The 19,291-nt window shown below is 37.9% G+C and overlaps 1 pseudogene; it reads right to left on the minus strand.

Annotated features, from left to right (window-relative positions):
• Positions 1–11,093: 11,093 nt before the first annotated feature.
• Positions 11,094–14,016, minus strand: LOC123321293 (annotated as a pseudogene).
• Between the last annotated feature and the right edge of the window lie 5,275 nt (positions 14,017–19,291).

Here is a 19,291-nt window from a genome sequence, read left to right on the forward strand (position 1 = left end):
ATACATATATATTCGAATTCAGGATCAGGAAATTTGATTTCTAGTCTACATATTCTTTATAGGAAGAGGAGAAATATAAGGGAGATGATCCATATAAAAATAATCTTACTCTGTTAGTCACAGAGAAGATGTGCAAAACCTGAGCACGATTTATAATAATATACTTAGAAGATGAGTACTGGTCTCGTTAAAAGTGTTAGGTCCAATTAATATCATTATGTTATATCCTTATCTCGATGTCCTTGTCATAATGAAGGTGACAAGTAAAAGTTTGATTTCTGAATGTTTATTAAATATAAGCGTACAATATTTTTTGTCGTAAGTAGAAAATGTATTCTCACATTAGGTTATATTGTATGCCTTTTATTTATATATATTCATTTTCAGCCATGAAAAAATACCTGTCGCGAAACGTCGGCGTTGTTGCAAAGTAAACAATAGAAATAAAATAGTATCCTGCATTCCTTATGTTTTCCTTAGTCTTATAAACACTTTCTTGGTTAATTACTTTCTGTAATTGATAAAATTTTTATTGGAATTTACTCCCAAATTTTCACTACAGCAATAATTTTAGTTGGAATTCGATATTTTCACCAAGAACAAATTTAAAATAATCCTGCCAAATGGCAGGGAACGATGTTGATATATAATTTCAGAATATTAGTGCTCTTGCTACCCATGAATGATATTCGAAAAGTTTGAAGAGAATCAACTATATTTAAGTTTTGATATAAAACATCTGAGTGAACATTTGTCTCCGAATTCTCTCCGTATCTTAAGATTGATTGTGGTGATTGAAAACGTTAAACACTCTCGAAATATATCACAAGCCAACACACATTTTGGTGCCTGCGATTTTTTAACTGTTTCTGAGTAATTTTTGGATGCAGAATGTAAAAAAGTTCTCAGATTTTGTCTATCAGATCTAGTTTTTGAGATTTTTAAAAAAAATTGTGTATATAATTCACGTTATAACTGTTATAATATATAATATTACTATTGACAGTTAAAAAAAACAAAGGCACATGGATTTAAGTATTTATTGCAAAAACCTAATTTACATAATTACATTAGTCACTAATCACATAAAAATTTTCTTTTATACGATTTTCTAGAATGGAGTCTACTAGGGCAGTCTCGCTGAAGGCTCCAGCAGTAGTCCGCCATCATGTGGCTATCTCTCGTCCTTGATAACGATCTTCCATAGTTTTAATATCCTGATGGAATCTTTTCCCCTGTTCTTCACTACAATCACCTAAGTTTTCTGGAAAACGATCTAGGTGGCTGTGGAGGTAGTGAACTTTGATACTCATGTTACAGCCGAGAATATTAAAATTTGAAAGCATAGTTTCCACTAATTCTACGTAACTCTCTGCTTTATGATTGCCAAGAAAATTTTGTACTACTTGAACAAATGAACTCCAAGCGTTAGATTCAGTCTCGTTCATTGATGTGGTGAATTGTGGATCTTTAACAAGTTGCCTTATTTGAGGACCATCAAATATACCAGCTTTTAGTTTTTCCGTGCTAATGCCAGGAAATTTACGTGACAAATACCCAAAACAATTTCCATCTCGATTTAAAGCCTTCACAAATTGCTTCATTAGGCCTAGCTTGATATGCAAGGGCGGAAGTAAGATTTTTTTCTCTTGAAACCAAAGGTTCGTTGATCACGTTTTGTATTCCTTGAATCATGACATCTCTTGAAGGCCAATTTTTGTCAACCCAGTGCTCATTTTTAGCTCTGCTGTCCCAAAGGCACAAAAAAAAGGATATTTTATATAACCACTCTGCTGTCCAAGGAAGAAGTTAATCATTTTTAAATCAACACAAATTGACCACTGATGTTCTTCGTATTTAATTTTTCTCAAAACTAATGCTATTGTTTCATATTCTTCCTTCATGGTAGTAGAATGACCAATAGGAATTGAGCTATATTTGTTACCGTAATGTAAAAGAACACATTTTAAACTACGTTTTGAACTGTCAATAAAAAGGCGCCAATCATCTGGAGTGTATTCAGGCAAACCCATTTTTTTCTAAGAGCCCTTTTATATTGTTACAGAATACCAAGTCATTTTCCTGAGTGAGAAAAGGCAGCAGATCCTTATCTCTTTTACGACAAAATGTAATATTAGTACCTCGACAAAGTAGATTTTTTTCTTTTAATCTGGATGCAAGTAATTCAGCGGATTCCTTTGAGAGATTCAGGTCTCTTATAAGATCGTTTAGTTCTTCTTGATTGAAACACTGTGGAGTTGCTCAATCTGCTTCAAAATCGCTGTCGTTTTCTGATTGAATTCTTTCAACTTCGTCAGACGTTGATGTTTGTATCATCTTCTGTCAGTTCGGGTAGACTGCTGAATGATGGAACGGGTAATTCTTCCGAATGCACTACAGGCCTTCTTGCAGAATCTAGATCAGGATATGTCCATTTGTGTCTATTGTTTCTATTTATGCCTTTAATATTAACGAGACAAAAATAGCAGTCGTCATGATGGTTTCGCGGTTCTCTCCAAACCATTGGTACACCAAACTTTGGCACTTCCTCTTTCCAGTTGTCCACTTTCGCAAATATTCAACACATGTTTTACATATGGAATGTGGGGCCCAAGATTTATCGTGATCTCCTTAATGCACGCCAAAATAGGCAAGATAAGCTCTTTTCACAAAGTCAGAAATCGTTTTTCTGCTCTCTTTCAAAGTGTATTCACCACACACATAACAAAAAACATCGGGATGATTTACACAGGTGCGTTTGCTTGTGGATGCCATTGTTTCAGTTTAGTGTTTGGATACTACAAAACGACCAAAATTTACACAAAATGATAGCACAACTTTACTTGGGAAAACTCAGTAATATACTAAATCAAGTACAGCCAAGCAGGTATAGAAGGATCGGGTCATAGGCAATTACAGGTATAAAAGTAATTAAGAGCATTGTATTGAGTAGTTCCTAGTATAGGAACATTGGGTCAGGGACAATTCCAGGTATCCATTTGGCTAATTAGATTCTGGGAAATTTCTATTTTGACGATTGTAACGTGGTTACTCGGAGAATACTAATCTCGAGCGCCAGCTATTCTTTTCAATAGGAAGAACAGCAAACCCACCAGAGTAGCTGCTAGCCGGAGACAGAGCTCGCTGTTATCTAGGGTGGTAGCGACAACGAAGAAGTCAAAATCGAATTATGTAAAAGTTTATTCACACCTTCGGAAACTAATTATATGTACAAGGGAGATATGTGTAGGTATGAAATATGAGTGATTCTATAAGCGAACATACATTCGGGAAATCCTATCCGGTCACGAGCACTTTATGAAATTTATACCGGGCTCAGCGAAAAATTTAAGGTTCAATAAAAATGCGCCAACCAGAACTGACGGAACGAATGCTAAGGACCCGCTACACGGCATCGGTATGTAGTTGTATTTCTCCGGAAATGAAACACAACAAGGGCGGACCCGTTCGAGACTTTTATTTGCCACCCCAAGGGCTATAACGCACCATGACTGACAGCGAAGAAAAGGTCTATTTTCAGCGCAACTACGGGATTTCACTGACCACGAGCGGTATCTCCTATTCTCTGCCCCAAAGGCTATAACGCGCCATGACTGACAGAAAAGAAGAGATTTCGGATTCAACACCTATGACGCGGAACGCGGACAGGGGGGTTGACGGGACCTTCCCTTCAGTACCCCAAGGGCTTACGCGCCATGACTGATAGCGAAGGGAAAAGTCAGACTCGCGAAACAGGGTAAAGAACGATAAAATACAACAGAAAGCGATACAGTACAGCAGTGTCAAAGTTAAAGAAGTAACGGCGTAGGTCTAACAAAGAAACTGAACGGTATAGACGGGGACCTGCCCTACTCCTTTGTTTCAGGCACTCACGGAAACTCAAAGGAAAGAAGAGAAAACTAAAAAAATTGATTCTAAATAGCACTGATGCAACACAAAAAAAAAAACTTTATTCTTCAACGGCGAAAATACGGAAAACTAACTGAATTAAAAGAACTGAATTTAAAGCAGAAGTCACCACGTTAAAGACTGAATCTACAGAGCGAAAAATCGAAGTCGAAACACTGAAGTAACCGAGCACAGTTGAAAGGTAAGTGGAGGACTGAATTAAAAGTGACCGTCGCGGGGGAAAATTTTCTTTTATAGGCAAATCCCCTCTCACGGTAAAATCTGAAAATTCCAGAATGCGACAAGAATGAAAAACGTCGTCAGCTCCGGTTTATCGCATATCAACAGATGAAAAACGTCGAAATCTTCAACGGCATGTAAGAAAAACAACGTGAAACACAGATAAACGGTTTTTTACATTTACTCTGCCTATCGGAATGAACGTACGGAATATTCGAGAATTAAAAATATTTTCAAAGACGGAAATTTAAAACGGAAGAAATGCATTAAAATGAATTCCAATTTTCTTCAGAAACGATTAAGTACATATTTATCTCTTTATTTGTTGTCCTTTATCAGAAAAAAATATACCATTTAACCTGTAACGTGTATCTCAGAAACTAGAGCTGATAGAAAAAATCTGGTGGCATTTTTGGAATCAGCACATTAAAAACATCTAAAATCAGATGTTAGATTTCCGGCACCAAATTTTTTTTTTCATATTGTTGGCCTGTAATTATTTCCTTTTTCAATCGATATCATTGTCTCAATATTGTACTGCGTAACACATAATTGAAAACTAAGTCACTTATCTCCAGAAGATGAAGCATCACTAAATTCCAGTAATGAAAATCATAAATATGTTTTATAAGAACTATATTTGAACCATATATCTCAGTCTTCCATTTATATATATTTTTTTGGTCAGGTTTGCATTGCATTGAAAGAAATAATTTAAGAGCACTCACAATATTTATTTCATTCAGAAAACTTGAATATTCAAATACATGGAAAATGAAGGAAACTGAAACAAACTATCAAAAATAGAAGAAAACAATTAACTGAAAAATATAAAATTATCTGTATATAAATGAAACAACCGATATAAAAATATATTTTCAATTAATGAATTAAACTATCACAGTGAGAATGAAAATTCCTTATCTTTGATATGAGACATAAATGGACTCTGTATCTGTATCTGTTCTCTCCTCCAGTCTTCGTAGGATTCCCAATCATAATCACTTGATTCTTCCTGTTTTTCAACATCGACTTCCTTCAAAGTCTTTTAACGATTTGAACATCTTATATATTAGGTGTACAAATAAGTTTCCGCGGTTTTTTATAAAAAATTAGGAATTTATTGTAAAGGAAAAGAACATTACGTTTTATTCAAAGTATTTTCCATCATTTGCCACTACTTTTCTCCATCTTTCTGGCAACATTCGGATACCCCGTCGAAAAAACTCTTCATCTTTTGACGCTATCCACAAATCTACCCAATTTTTGGTGTCTTCATATGATGTAAAGCGCTGCTCAGACAGACCATGTGCCATCGACCGGAACAGGTGATAATCAGAAGGGGCTAAGTCTGGTGAATACGGCGGGTGGGGTAAAACTTCCCAGTTGAGTGTTTCCAAGTATGTTTTTACCGGCGCCGCAACATGTGGACGAGCATTATCGTGTAAAAGAATAATTTTGTCGTGTCTGGAGTAGTAATGGGCGCGTTTTTCCTTAAGTGCCCGACTCAATCTCATCAATTGTGTTCGGTAGAGAGCTCCAGTAATGGTTTCGCTTGGTTTCAGCAATTCATAATACACGACACCAAGCTGATCCCACCAAATACACAGCATGAGTTTTTTTCCATGAATATTCCGCTTAGCTGTCGATGATGAATATAAGTCTAATTCATTCTTCTGCGAGAAGATTTTTAGCTTACTTTTAGCTAGCTTCAGAAGTTCTTTTTCGAATCCGTATCTAATTTTACACTATCTTCTTTTTGGAACTGAAAGAGAAAAAACTTTTAGAAATGATGAAACACCTTCTTCGACTTGTTCGAAGGAACATAATCTACACAAACTATTAAATTTCAGAAAGAATCACGAAAACTTCATTGAATTTAAAAAAACTTTTCAAATTAGTATATTACACGGAAGTACATTCAAAACTTACATTTCATTTTCCTTTGTGTTTTTCTCTTTATCGGAGAGGTTTTCATTCATTTGCTTCATATACTCAGTCGTTCAACAATGACATATTTATGTCTTTGTGAATCAGTTCATTGGTATGATACCAAGGTGTGCAAATGTTCTGGATTCTTTGCAATTTGCGGATGTTTGAGTCGGATGTTTCCTTCCAGCTCGCTGCTGCGTATGTTTTTGTCGGTCCTATAACTATCTTGTATATTCTCAATTTATTTCTTTCATCTAATTTGCTGTTCTTGTTCAGTACTGGGTAGATATAGCTTTTGATTCTTCTTGCTTTGATGTTTATTCCTCTGATAGGTGCATTGAAATTGAGTTTTTCGTCCAATGTTACTCCCAAGTACTTGGTGCTCTTCTTCCATGAAATTGGGATGCTATTCATGTGTATATTACGAGTAGGTTTGGATCCAGCTTTTATATAAAGATATCTCAGATATCAAAAGGATCAAGCTCTGTTGGAGCCCTTTCCAGGTTTTCGGGCTCGTTGTGGTGGTAGGGTCCGGGTCGCTCCTCGGCTCCCTGCTATTGGTTGGATTCCTGCTCTATCCGAACTTTCTGTCGGAGCAGACGGTGTTCCTCTGCATTCCCCATGTACCTGCGTACAGTTCTCGCCGTTTCGAGCAGTACCGCCTTCTGCATGACTCTATAGATATTTTCGTCCAACTGAACGCGAACTTCTGACATCCCCCGGTGATGTGCTGGACAGTTTCATGTGTCGCACAGCCATAACGACAGCTATCGTCCGCCATTGAGGCATCCTTGGCGATATATTTCATGTAGTTCCTTGTTGAAATCACCTGATCCTGGATGGCGAGCATGATGCCCTCTGTCTCAGGAAACAACCCTCCGGAAGTCAACGAGTAGTTCGACGCAGATATGTCGACGTTCTCATGGTTGACCTCGTTTTGGTGTCTCCCATGCAAAGGTTTGCCAATCAGTTTCTGTATTTTACTTTCTGCAGAGTGTTCGACGGTTTCCAAGTGGTCCTGCTGTAGCTTTAACGAACTAGAACTATCAGCAACACAATCTACTCGGTGGAGTTTTGACGAAGTAGCCTTGCTCAGGAAATATTTTCGAAGTCCTTCAATTTCAACAATTCCTCTACCCCCAAAATGTCTAGGCAGCTCTGTCAGTTCTATTGAGCTTTTGGGGTGATGTTTATTGTGTTTAGTCAGAATCGTCCTTATTTTTCTCTGTAAGGCTGCTAAGTCGGTGGTGGCAAGCGTAGGTGTAAATCGCTTTTATCAGATTCTTGCTGTTAAGACCAGTTCTCATTATCCTTCTCAATCTTCGGGTAAACTCCTCCGTTAATTCTTTCTTCATCTGGTTCTGATTGATTTTTCTTGCCTGTTTTATGCCTAGATACTTGTATGTGTCTTCTTCCTTTAATACTACAATTTCTGCACCTTCCTTGAGTTTGAACCTTGAACCTTGAGTCGACATTTTTCTAGTCCAAACTCCATTTTGATGACTTCCGAGAATCCTTCCACAATTTTCAGCATCTGTTGCATTTGTTTTTTGGTACATGCGAAGAGTTTCAAATCGTCCATATAAAGGAGATGATTCAGTTTCATCAAAGTTCTACTGCCGCTCGTGATGGAAAATCCGTTGTCCGAAGAATTCAATCTATGACAAAAAGGATTCAGGGCCATGCAGAACCACAGCGAATCTCCTTGGAAAATTTCGCGTCTTATTGGAATAGGTCCTGTTGTAATTGAATCATCTGCTGCTTTCATTTGAAGACTAGTAAGCCAGGTTGACATGGCGTTTTTCAGGAACTATTGGGATCCACCTTGTAAATCTTCACGATCGTCAAGAGCCATTCGTGAGGTATAGACTCGAATGCTTTTTCGTAGTCTATGTACGCAGCGTAGAGATTCCTTCGCTTGGAGAACGCTTGATTGCAGATAACTGAATCTATTATTAGTTGTTCTTTGCACCGTCGGCTGTCTTTGGTGCATCCTTTCTGTTGCATGACGATGATGTTATTCCTTTCGCACTGGTTGTGAGTTCGGTTTGAAATGCACGATGTGATTAATTTGTACATCGTTGGAAGACATGTGATTGGTCGGTATTTGGATGGGTCTTCTGTATTCCTTTAGTTTTTGGGTAACAGGTATGTTGTGCCATGTGTAAGGAATACTGGCATTCTTTCAGGATTTTCAATGACATCATTTATTGCGGAGCAATTTGTCATGCATGATGTAAAGTTTCTTGATCCAGAAGTTCTGTAATCCATCAGGCCCTGGTGTTTTCCAGTTGTGTAGTCCTCAGATAGCTGATTTTACTTCTTCAATTGTGATCATGTCATGCTGCATCGGCTCATATTTTATAGCATAAGATTTTTCATCTTCAATGACTTCAATCCATCCGTTATCTCCACTGAACTGAGGTTTCGTTGATAACTGTTCGGTCCAGAATTGTTCAATGGCTTCCATTTCCTCCATCAGACGATGTGAGTGACCGGTAAAAAGTTTCTTCCGACTTTTCGAATGAATTATTGTCTCTTTTCCGGCTATAATTGCTTTTATATCCCCTCAGGCGTTCTGCATACAGACTTAACTTTAGCTTCAGAGTGTCGAGGCAGTGGTGAGCTATAACATTCTTCGTCTCTCGTTCTGTGTGTGTCCTGTTTCTATCCATGATCTCTTTGGCAGCTTTCACAACCTTTCTTCCTCGATTCCCGTTCAAGTACTCCGTCAGTCGTCCAATGTCTCTTCTTAGCCTTTCTGTTTTGTGTTGAAGACATTTCTGCCATGGTGGCGCGTGCAATTTGTGTAATTTTGGACCATCATTGTTCGTTCGGCGAATTTTCGGTTTTCGATGTTGTTAGCGTTACACAGTAAAAAGCTAGATGCAGATATTCCAATGAACTTCCGTTCTGAAGGTACTCAGGTAAAACGTCCTTATTCAAGATGTCAATTATAAGTGACAGTTTCTTGGATGTATTGAGTCGGGGAGGTGCTATTCGATGAAGAGGATCTGTTCCTTCCAGTTCGACAAAGTATCTCCTCATGTCAGAGTCTACTTGTCGGTGGAGTTCTTCCCTATCGTCTTGGTGTTCTGGCTCACTTGGGTTGCAAGATGGACATTTCAGCGTCAATTTCTTCTGGGTGTTGTTGCCCAGGCATGTGAATTTCATCAGAGGTGTTGGTGTTGCTTTCTATTGCTGGCGGACGCTGAATTCCTTGTTTAATTGCGTCGATTCGGGCCATTGGTATTAGCTCATTTCTCAGAATTACGCGGTACTGGTCTGCCACTCGTTGTTTAGTGACATTGAGATTTGGGTAGGCGTTGCAGAATTCCTCATGGAGCCTTTTCCTATAGTTGTTCGTGTTCTGCCCTAGTCCCGTGATGGAGTTATATATGTGCAAAATAGTTTCATTCAAGGACGTTGTCCACTTCATGAGCTTTCTAACTAAGCCCGCGTGGGTGATCACTGGCTGAATATCCTGCGCAGCACCTACAGCGGTTCGAGTCGGCAATTGAATTGTACTCGTTGGTTGCTGTTGTTGCTTTGGAACTCTAGCTTCTTTCGCAGCAGGAGCCTGCTTCCTCAACATCCTACCACCGACGTCCCGCATGCTGTCATGTCCAGCGCCGGCTCCAGACATGCCCTGACGATCCCCAGGCAGCGACTTTTTGCTGAGGCTTCTCGTTATCACCATTTTCATGGGGTTGCGCTCCCCTTCCTCGGTTTGAGTAAGGTGTAGAGAAATTGAAGCGGAAAGAGCACCCCTATAAAGGATGTGAAAGAGAGAGGAGAAAGGAATGGGACTGCGGACAGCAGGCGTGGATGGCTGCACCGTCTACGTCGTTAGGATGGCTACCCGACAGGCCATCTACGAGATAGCTGCCACTCAGGCCAGACATAATTATTATTATTATTATTTTTATTATCATTATGTAAAGACAGAATAGACCAACGAAGAATAATTCAAAGTTTGTTGGATTCATTCAAGTTTTAATATTTTCAATATTATCTCTGAATTTTTTCCTGATTCATTTTTTTATTCAGCCCTGAATAAGTGCTTCGATTCACATGTTTCATGATGAAGAGACCGTACATTGAATAGAATCGGACAGAACTTACCGAAGGATCTGCTGCCCAAAGTTTTATTATCTTATGCAACAAATATCTTTAAATAAATTTGATGTTTGTTTTCGTTTTTTGCGGGTCGGAATGTATTCTGAAGTCAATGACATACACTTTTTGATTGATAGGTGTTGTTATACATTTTCTTATACCGGGTGTCCCAGAGCTTTTAGGCCAGCAAGTATCTCAATTACCTGCGAAAAAAAAAAATTGAAAAAAATACTTGTCGTAGGAGACCATACGCTCTTTCATGCAGCATAGCAAAATCCACCCCCTGACAAACAACCCCCGAGAAACCACCCCTAACTTTTGTTTTTCAAATGGCACCCCCATGTTTGTTGTGCTTCAACTTACAGTTTTTTTCATTTCTCATTCAATGATGTATCATGGTAGCTAGAATGGCATGCAGAATTATGGAAAATAAAAATATGAAGGTAAAAGGCATTTTGATATACAACAACAATATCACGACTGATACCAATTTGTTATCCAGATACCGTAGGAATAAAACAAAGCACAAAAAGTTCTAACATTTTATTGACTCTTTTTTTCCAACATCCACTTTTTCTTGTCTCTACAATGTGGACTAATTCGATCAGTCCAATTAACAGTACCCACTAACGAATTCAATTTTATCGAGTGACTATCTTTACAACTACATATTATGATATATCATTGATTGAGAATTAAAAAGAGCTGTCAGTTAAAGCCAAACAAACATGGGGGTGCCATTTGAAAAACAAAAGTTAGGGGTTGTTTCTCAGGGGTTGTTTGTCAGGGGGTGGATTTTGCTATGCTGCATGAAAGAGCGTATGGTCTCCTACGACAAGTATTTTTTTCAATTTTTTTTTTTCCGCAGGTAACTGAGATATCTGCTGGCCTAAAAGCTCTGGGACACCCGGTATATCATTTCGCTAATATTTCTTCTATATAGGTGTTTTTCTCTGACCAAAATGGTAGTATTAAGGAAGTCAAATGTGTGTTCCTCTGTGTGTGCGTGTGTTGTCAGTGCAATCTTGTTTTGTTTCATGTCATATCTATGTTTTCTAAGTCTCTCTTTAAGGTGTTGTCTGGTCTGTCTAATGTATGTGTTATTACAATTTTCACAAGGGATCTGATATACTACTTCTGATTGCCATTCTGTTGAGATTTTGTCCTTGATTTTTCATTAGATGAATCATTATAAAATGCGCATGTGCAGTCCAACTCATTAAAGATCTTTACAATTCTGTATGATAAGTTGGGTATACTTTTATTAATGATGAAAAATCTTTTTTTTCTATCAGGATGGCGGTTAATTTATATTACGATTGATGCTTTTTAATTCAAAAGAACTTATCTTTGTTGAAGGATGAAATAATATAATAATAATATCGAATCAATAGAGTCACAAAAAATAATAAATGCAAAAAATATTCAATTGTCACAAATTAATTTGAAGGACTGAAAATAACTTCATTCTCAAAAAATTCTACTCTGAATTCAATAGAACTAATAACAAAATATACATACAAGAATTATGCGAAAGTGCAATAAATACCCACATTTTTTTTTCTTCTCTGACTTGTTCCCCAATGGAGTGGATACATTTTTTAAATTTTCTCAAACCATTTTATTACCGTAAATGAGGTTCGCTAGCTTTCTCTGAAAAAACTACAGTAACCGGTTGACCGTTCGGCAAATACTGTACTACCAGAATAATGATGAATTACCCCTGAAAATTCTGAGTAATCCTGTAGCAGGTAGCCAAAATTTTGTTGCTCAAATTCAACTCATTATTTATGCACTATGCACAACCTCATTATATTTGGGGAATGACGGATGACGTAGATAATAAAATATCAAAAAAATTTCAAAATTTTCAGTTACTTATTTCCTCGATTATAATTTCTTTGACCATTGGAACAATGTCGTAAGCTCAAATTTTTGAGCTTACGACATTGTCTCCGAATACATTTGTATTCGGAGATCACAAATTCTCACTCACCAAATTAAATTTCTCATTCAATCGAAGAGCACAGTCCTTTAAGAAGCGTTAATAGCATTGTACATACTACATATATTGTACAACCTGTAGATGTATATCATAAACGTGTCCTGATTAAAAGTAGTACAGCAGTATTACTCAACGATAACGTCATCTATTCTATCGAGCTCGCTATTCTCTGAATGTGGATCATTCAATTGTTTTTGGTACAAGAAAGTGTGAATTGATAATAATAATAATAATATAATTTATTGATCCTTTCATACATAACAACTTTATGTGTAGGACAAGTCATTAACAAAAACAATTTATAAATTTTTCCCTAAATCATCACTTGAATATTCATCGATGGTATAATAACATTTTCTTAATAGTAAGGAATTAATTACTAATATAATAATGATTCAAATATAGAATCTCAATGGAAACAGTACCACAGTTAGTAACTTTCACAATGGGTGAAACTTATTAGAATAGTTGTCTACTAAATAAGAAATGGGATCTTCGACCTCGAAGGACACAAAACAAGAGGTCCATGCAATATACTTTCCGACACTTTTTGTTCTCACCCCTAACTCTACGCGGCGATGCAGGGTGAGTCTTAGGGCTGCGCGTTCTCGGCGAGAGCTTCATGATCTTATGGGGCCGTTGCGGTATCATGGGGACGGTGCCGAAAAGTAGATTTTGGCGAATAGTTCCTACGAGCTGCCTCTGGTACTCCAGAACTTCATATGGCGGCCATATCCCGATGGGGTAAAGTGGGAGGGGGACTTGTCAGACAGTGTTCAATCTACGTGCAATAGAAATCTTCCTCACCTGGCACAAGAACTCTGTCCGGGATGTGCTCTATCCTGATGTGAGCCATTATCGCTTCCAAAGAGTTGGTGATCTTTGAGCAGCTCGGCCAAGAACATTGGTGTACGATCCTAGTTATGTTTTTCTTATTTCTCGGCTGTTCATCGAAAAAGAAGTCCATAACAATACCTTCGTCCGACACATTGCTCAAGGACAATTCGGATTTGGGGGGTATCTCTCGAGCGTTGCCGGTGTCGGTTATGATGGGGGAATTGGTGGATCTGTACGAGGCAGAGCTTCTGCAGCTTCCTGGAGAAGAACTTAGCCATTGAAATCCGTTGAAGTTCGGCGAATGTGGAAAACATGAGAGGCTCATCAGGACCAAGGCCGCACTGCACTCATCCATCGTTGAATCCTTTGAGCTGTCGTCGTAGGTACTGCTAGTTCGACGTTTTCGCGATCCTTGATGGTAATTAGATCGAGACACATCTATGGACTGCGATGCGGGTCACCAGCCATAGCTGCCAACCGAGCGAAATCGGTGTCTGTATCTGCCAAACGGGCATACTTCCTTGTCTCCAGCAGCCTTACTTCTTCGAGAGTCGAACTTAACATTATAAAGGGTGTTGGGGGTGAGATTGATACAATTATTGTTCGAAGAGCCGTTAGCCGGAGTCTTCACCGCGTGTATCACCCCCTGTATTTAACGGTAATCATTCACTACAACGGGGTGAAAAAGAGAAAGACAGAACGGATGTATCTCATTTATTATCATCTGTGCCTATAGTCTATCCAAATCCGAGAGGCCAGCGTTAACAAACTGACTAACGCGTGATCTTATTTGAGGTACTCCTCTTATTGGTCAAAGCTTCAGGAACGCCATGTTTGCAGGCGGGAGTAAGAAGCACATTCCGCAGAACCGCATTACGTTTGATTCATTGATTGTATGCGAATTGTTGTGCAGAACTGCAGAGGTCATTCATTGTTTTTTCTTTCGTAAATTTGTTTACAGTTGTAGCAAGTTATTCAAGTTACAAGCATTTGAGATAATGTCAAGTACTGATACTGCTGAGGAATCGCGTGTTGACTTAAGTCCTCCAAAAAAGAGACGTCTGAAACGACACTTGAGTGCCGAGATAAAAGAAATGATACTTATAAAATTGCGATTATTCAAAATGTAGGAATGTGTTGCTGAGAGACTTGGCATTGGAGCTCGAAGTGTTAGGAGAATTATTTCCGAATACATGAATTCCGGTGTTCTATCACAGCCGGAAACAAATCAAAATCGGACCACCAAATGGGAGTCCTTATCAGATTTCGATAAACATGTAATACGGCGAAAAGTTCACGAGTTTTTCTTTCACTGTAGAGAAAGTATTGAAAATAGTTAATAAAGACTCGAACTTGCCAAATTTTAAGAAGAGTACCTTCTCTAATATATTGAAAAAACTGAATTTCAAATATGGACGTCGCCAACGCAACAGTTTTTTAATGGACCGTGACGACATTAAATGTTGAAGAAGAAACTATCTCACGAAAATTAGGGCCTTCCGTGATGAAAACAGGAAGATTTACTACTTGGATGAAACTTGGGTAAATGCCGGTCATACTAAATCCAAAATGTGGACCGATGAAACAGTTACATCTTCTCGGCAAGCGTTACTTGCTGGACTATCTACTGGATAAAAGAATCCGTCTGGTAAGGTCTTGAATTTTGAGTTCAACCCTCGGTTTCATAAAGCTTGATCAGAGAATCAACGATCGATTCACGGATGAACGTCAATTAGTTTTCAGTCGATAAGTTGGTCATAAGCATTCTGAATATCATTCTTGCACCAAATAATAATCTTTTTAATGATTCCTATTTAATGATTCTCAACTGCTACTCCTCCAATATATTCGGAAATATGAAAGTTTCAATGATTTCCTTCGGGAAATCGAATGCCAAATCGTTGATCGAGCAATCAAAGTTTTGTGAAACTTGATGTTAGTACCTTTTTGGTGGCAAACAATTTCAACATTCTTTTTCAAATGAAGTGAATATATTTTTCCAGGCAAAGGGCAAAGAATTATAGTATGTCATATTGACAGTGACACTGGTTTTTTAACTGGAGGACTCTGGACTTTCCAATCCAAAAAAACTGGTTACTACCATGAAGAAATGGATGGTCAGTCCTTCGAGAAGTGTTTCAAGGGTATACTTCCTAAATTGGAGAAAAATCCTGTAGTAGTTTTAGATAATGCTCCTTACCATTCAAGGAAAATGGAAAAAATTCCTAACTCACAATTCAGAAAGAGTGATATCCAACAATGGTTGAGGGAGAAAAATATTGATTTCACCCCTGATCTCATAAAAGCGCAATTTTCGCAGATTGTCAGGCAGAAAAAAAAAACTTTGAAAAATACATCGTGGATGAAACCGCAAAGGCCCAAAATATTACTGTACTTAGATTACCGCCCTACCACTGCGAACTGAACCCTATTGAATTGATTTGGGCCGATGTCAAGAATTTTGTGGCAGATAAAAACACCACATTTAAAATGGCTGACGTCCAAAATCTTTTTCAAAAAGGCTCTATCACGGGTTACTTCCGAAAGATGGAGAAAGTGCGTGGAACATGTCAAACAAAAAGTTGAGGTGGACGTGGACATGTGGAAATTGGATAATATTATGGATGATATAACACCAGTCATCGTCAACTTAAAAGAAAGTTCTGCACCTTCTGACGACACTACGGACTAGTCACTTTTACAAAAAATATTGTTACACATTTATATACATAGTATGTATTAAAGGGGGAACTTTAGATTAATTTTTCATTACTGAGACTCGTACATACATATTTTTCACCGGACCTGGAACACTTAAAAAGTTTCAAAATGTAACGCTCTCGGAATAAAATTTATTAATACACCTCTGCGTTATCACGTTCTTGACGCGTGATCACTGCATGCTGCAATGTTTACGGCTGGCCTCTTGAATTTGGATATACTATAGTACAGAATGACGGTACGGTTTGTATGTTTGTTATTAACGGGACTTCCTATCACAGGTCTTTGACACATAATGGCAGCTTGGGCAGGCCTGGGACGGCTTCCTCCACATTTTCCGGCAGAGTGGTTATTTCTTCGGGGTTGGAGCGGTTCGAAGTTTCTTGTTCATTGGACCCGTTGGAGACAGTGCAGGATCTTTCCTCGTTGTATTGACACATAAACAGTTACGGGAAAGTGTACCCAGTAGGCCGCAACGGCTTCAGAACAGGATGGGCGTTCCCTTTTTTTTTGTTTTTTTTTGTGTAGCAGGGGGAAAATCTGCAAGACAGACGAACCACTCTCATCTCCTGAGGGGAAACAGTGTGGGGTTTCTCACTCTCCTGAGCTCGAGACCCACTAGAAACCCTACTGCTTCTTGAATTTTGGTTCCGGGCATTTGCCTATAAACCGTTCATCTCTTGGTCGGTTTTCTTCTCGCACACTATCGTGCTGGGATTTATGTGTATCCTGTAATTTATTCTCGATTCTCGTTCGATCGAGTCCGCCAATGCATCTGCCTTATCAGTATTGGTATAAGCCATTCCCCTTTCTCCGTGTAGGGGTGGAATTTTAGTCTTTTCACCTCGTAGGTGTTTTTGCATTCTCCATGCAGAATAATCGATTGTATTCAGTTCTTGAACCCTTTTGTTCCATCTGCTTGTTCTTAGATCTTTCAGGGCATTTTTCAAAACTTGGCTATATCGGTTGAGGTTCCTTCTATTTAGATCATTTCTGTTCATCCTATATTTTCTTCTGAGTCTTGGATTTTCTTGTATAAGATCTTTTACTTCCTTAGGCGTATCGCCATGCGGATCACTTGGTGCTGGTCTCTTTACTCTTCTCGTGCTTTTTTCGTAAGCTTTCAATATAATCTCTTCCAGTTTATCAACCGCACATTCCAGATCGTCTGGAGTGCTTATTGTTGGAATTTCTGTTATTTCCGATTGTATTAAATGGCTGTATTTAGTCCAATTGGTATATTCTCTTATTTCCAGCAGTTTTTCTCTTGGTTCTTCTCCAATTGTCAATTCCACGGGATTGTGGTTTGAGGTTCCATCTTCCAAAGTTTCAATCGAGAATTCTTGAGTTATATTTTTCAATATCGCGATATATATTACATCTGGTATTCCTCTTCCAAAAGCAAGATATGTCGGTAGCTCTGGTCCAATAACTATGGCATTTTGTTTTTCGGCGAAATCCTTGAGTTTTTTGCCATTTCTATTCTCTGTTATGCTATTCCATAATGGGGATTTACAGTTGAAATCTCCGATGGAGATTTTCGGGTTTGATCCTTCCAACATTTTAATGGTGAGGCAGAGGATATTTGGATAGTGATTAACGGTAACAAACGTAAAATATATATTTGTTGTGTATATATTGCACCTGGTGACGATATGGCTTATTTGTCGTTTGCGAGGAACCTGGAGTCAAATAGAGACAAGATGGGGGAACAGGATTTGATTCTGATCTGTGGTGATTTTAATTGCCCATCTGTAAAATGGGTAAATCAGTCATTTTCAATCGTGCTTAAGCCTACTGAGGTGGAAAGTAAATTTGCAAATATTGTTGATACCTTCAATTTTCTAGAATTCAAGCAGTTCAATAACATTTTAAATAAAAATAACAGAATATTAGACTTAATTTTGTGCAATAAAAATAGAGTGAATAACATAAGTCATTGTGATACTACACTAGTTAATGAGGATGACCACCATCCAGCTGTTGAGTTTTTATTCGATGTCAATAATTACGAGTATTTAAAAGATACTCCAAGGTATCATTATAATTTTAGAAAGGGCAATTATGATGCTTTAAACTCGGAGCTGTCAAAGATAGATTGGAATGTGGTTTTGGGGGATTCTGATGTTGATGCTAGTGTGGATGTTCTTTACGATATTCTGGATAAATTAATTGTCGAGTATGTACCTAAAACAAAAATAAATAAAAAATTTCCTTCATATTATTCAGAGGAGACAATAAAAGTTATTCATCAAAAAAATAAAATTCATAGAAAATATAAAATTTATAAGGATAAATATGATTATGACCGTTTCAGGCACCTTAGAACTCTTTCAAAAAAACTTATTTCAATAGATTTTTGTCGATATGTAGATACTATTGAACAAGAGCTTCCAAATAACTCAAAAGAATTTTTCAAGTATATTTCGCATAAAAAGGGTCATAGTAGTTTTCCCTCAGTTATGAAATATGGTGACGTTGAAGCCTCAACATCAGAAGATATTTCAGATCTTTTTGCGGATTTTTTTGGTTCCGTTTTTGAACCTTTTTCAGACAATGATGAAAACCGGGATGTTGTGGGGGGCGTCTACACTAGTAATTATTTGTCGAGTGTTTTACTCTCTAGAGCGAATGTAGAAGAATCCCTGAAGTCTTTAAATTGTAATAAAGGTCCAGGCCCTGATGGTATTCCGCCTGTGTTTCTGAATCGGTGCCATGGGTCTATTTCATTGCCGTTGACTATTATCTTCAATCATTCGCTCAGAAGTGGTGTTTTTCCTACTCGTTGGAAGCTCTCAAAGATTGTCCCGATTCACAAGGGTGGCCAAAAAAATTTTGTTCAGAATTACCGACCTATATCTATTTTGTCGACAATTCCTAAGATGTTTGAGTCGTTGGTATATAAATCCATCGCTTATCATGTTAAAAACTTGATTATAGAGAATCAACATGGCTTCATCAAGGGTCGTAGTCTGGAAACCAATCTTGTGAGCTTTCTTGATCACCTTCATGAGGGGATTGAATGCCAAAGTCAAATCGACGTAGTATATACTGATTTCAAGAAGGCGTTTGACAAGGTTAATCATTCAGTATTGTTGCGTCGCTTGGCCGAGGTAGGTGTATGCGGCAGCCTGTTCAGATGGACGAAATCCTACATATTAAATAGATCTCAATTTGTGTGTATAAATGGTCAAAAATCTAGGCAGTTTGTTAGTACATCGGGTGTGCCCCAAGGTTCTCACCTTGGACCCCTCTTTTTCATTGTTTATGTGAACAATATATCATCCTGTTTTCGTTACGCTCAATTTTTACTATATGCAGATGATTTGAAGATATATCTGAGAATAAATAGTGTTGAGGACTGTATTCGGTTTCAGGAGGATCTGGATAGACTATGTGACTTCTGCAGAAAAAATTTTCTATTTTTAAATCTAAAGAAATGTTTTAAAATAACTTTCACAAGGAATAGAAATATCATTGATTTCTTTTATTCGATTGACCAAATTCAGCTGCAGCAGTTTAGTAGTA

This window comes from Coccinella septempunctata, chromosome X (assembly GCF_907165205.1).
Source record: "Coccinella septempunctata chromosome X, icCocSept1.1, whole genome shotgun sequence".
Lineage (NCBI taxonomy): Eukaryota > Metazoa > Arthropoda > Insecta > Coleoptera > Coccinellidae > Coccinella > Coccinella septempunctata.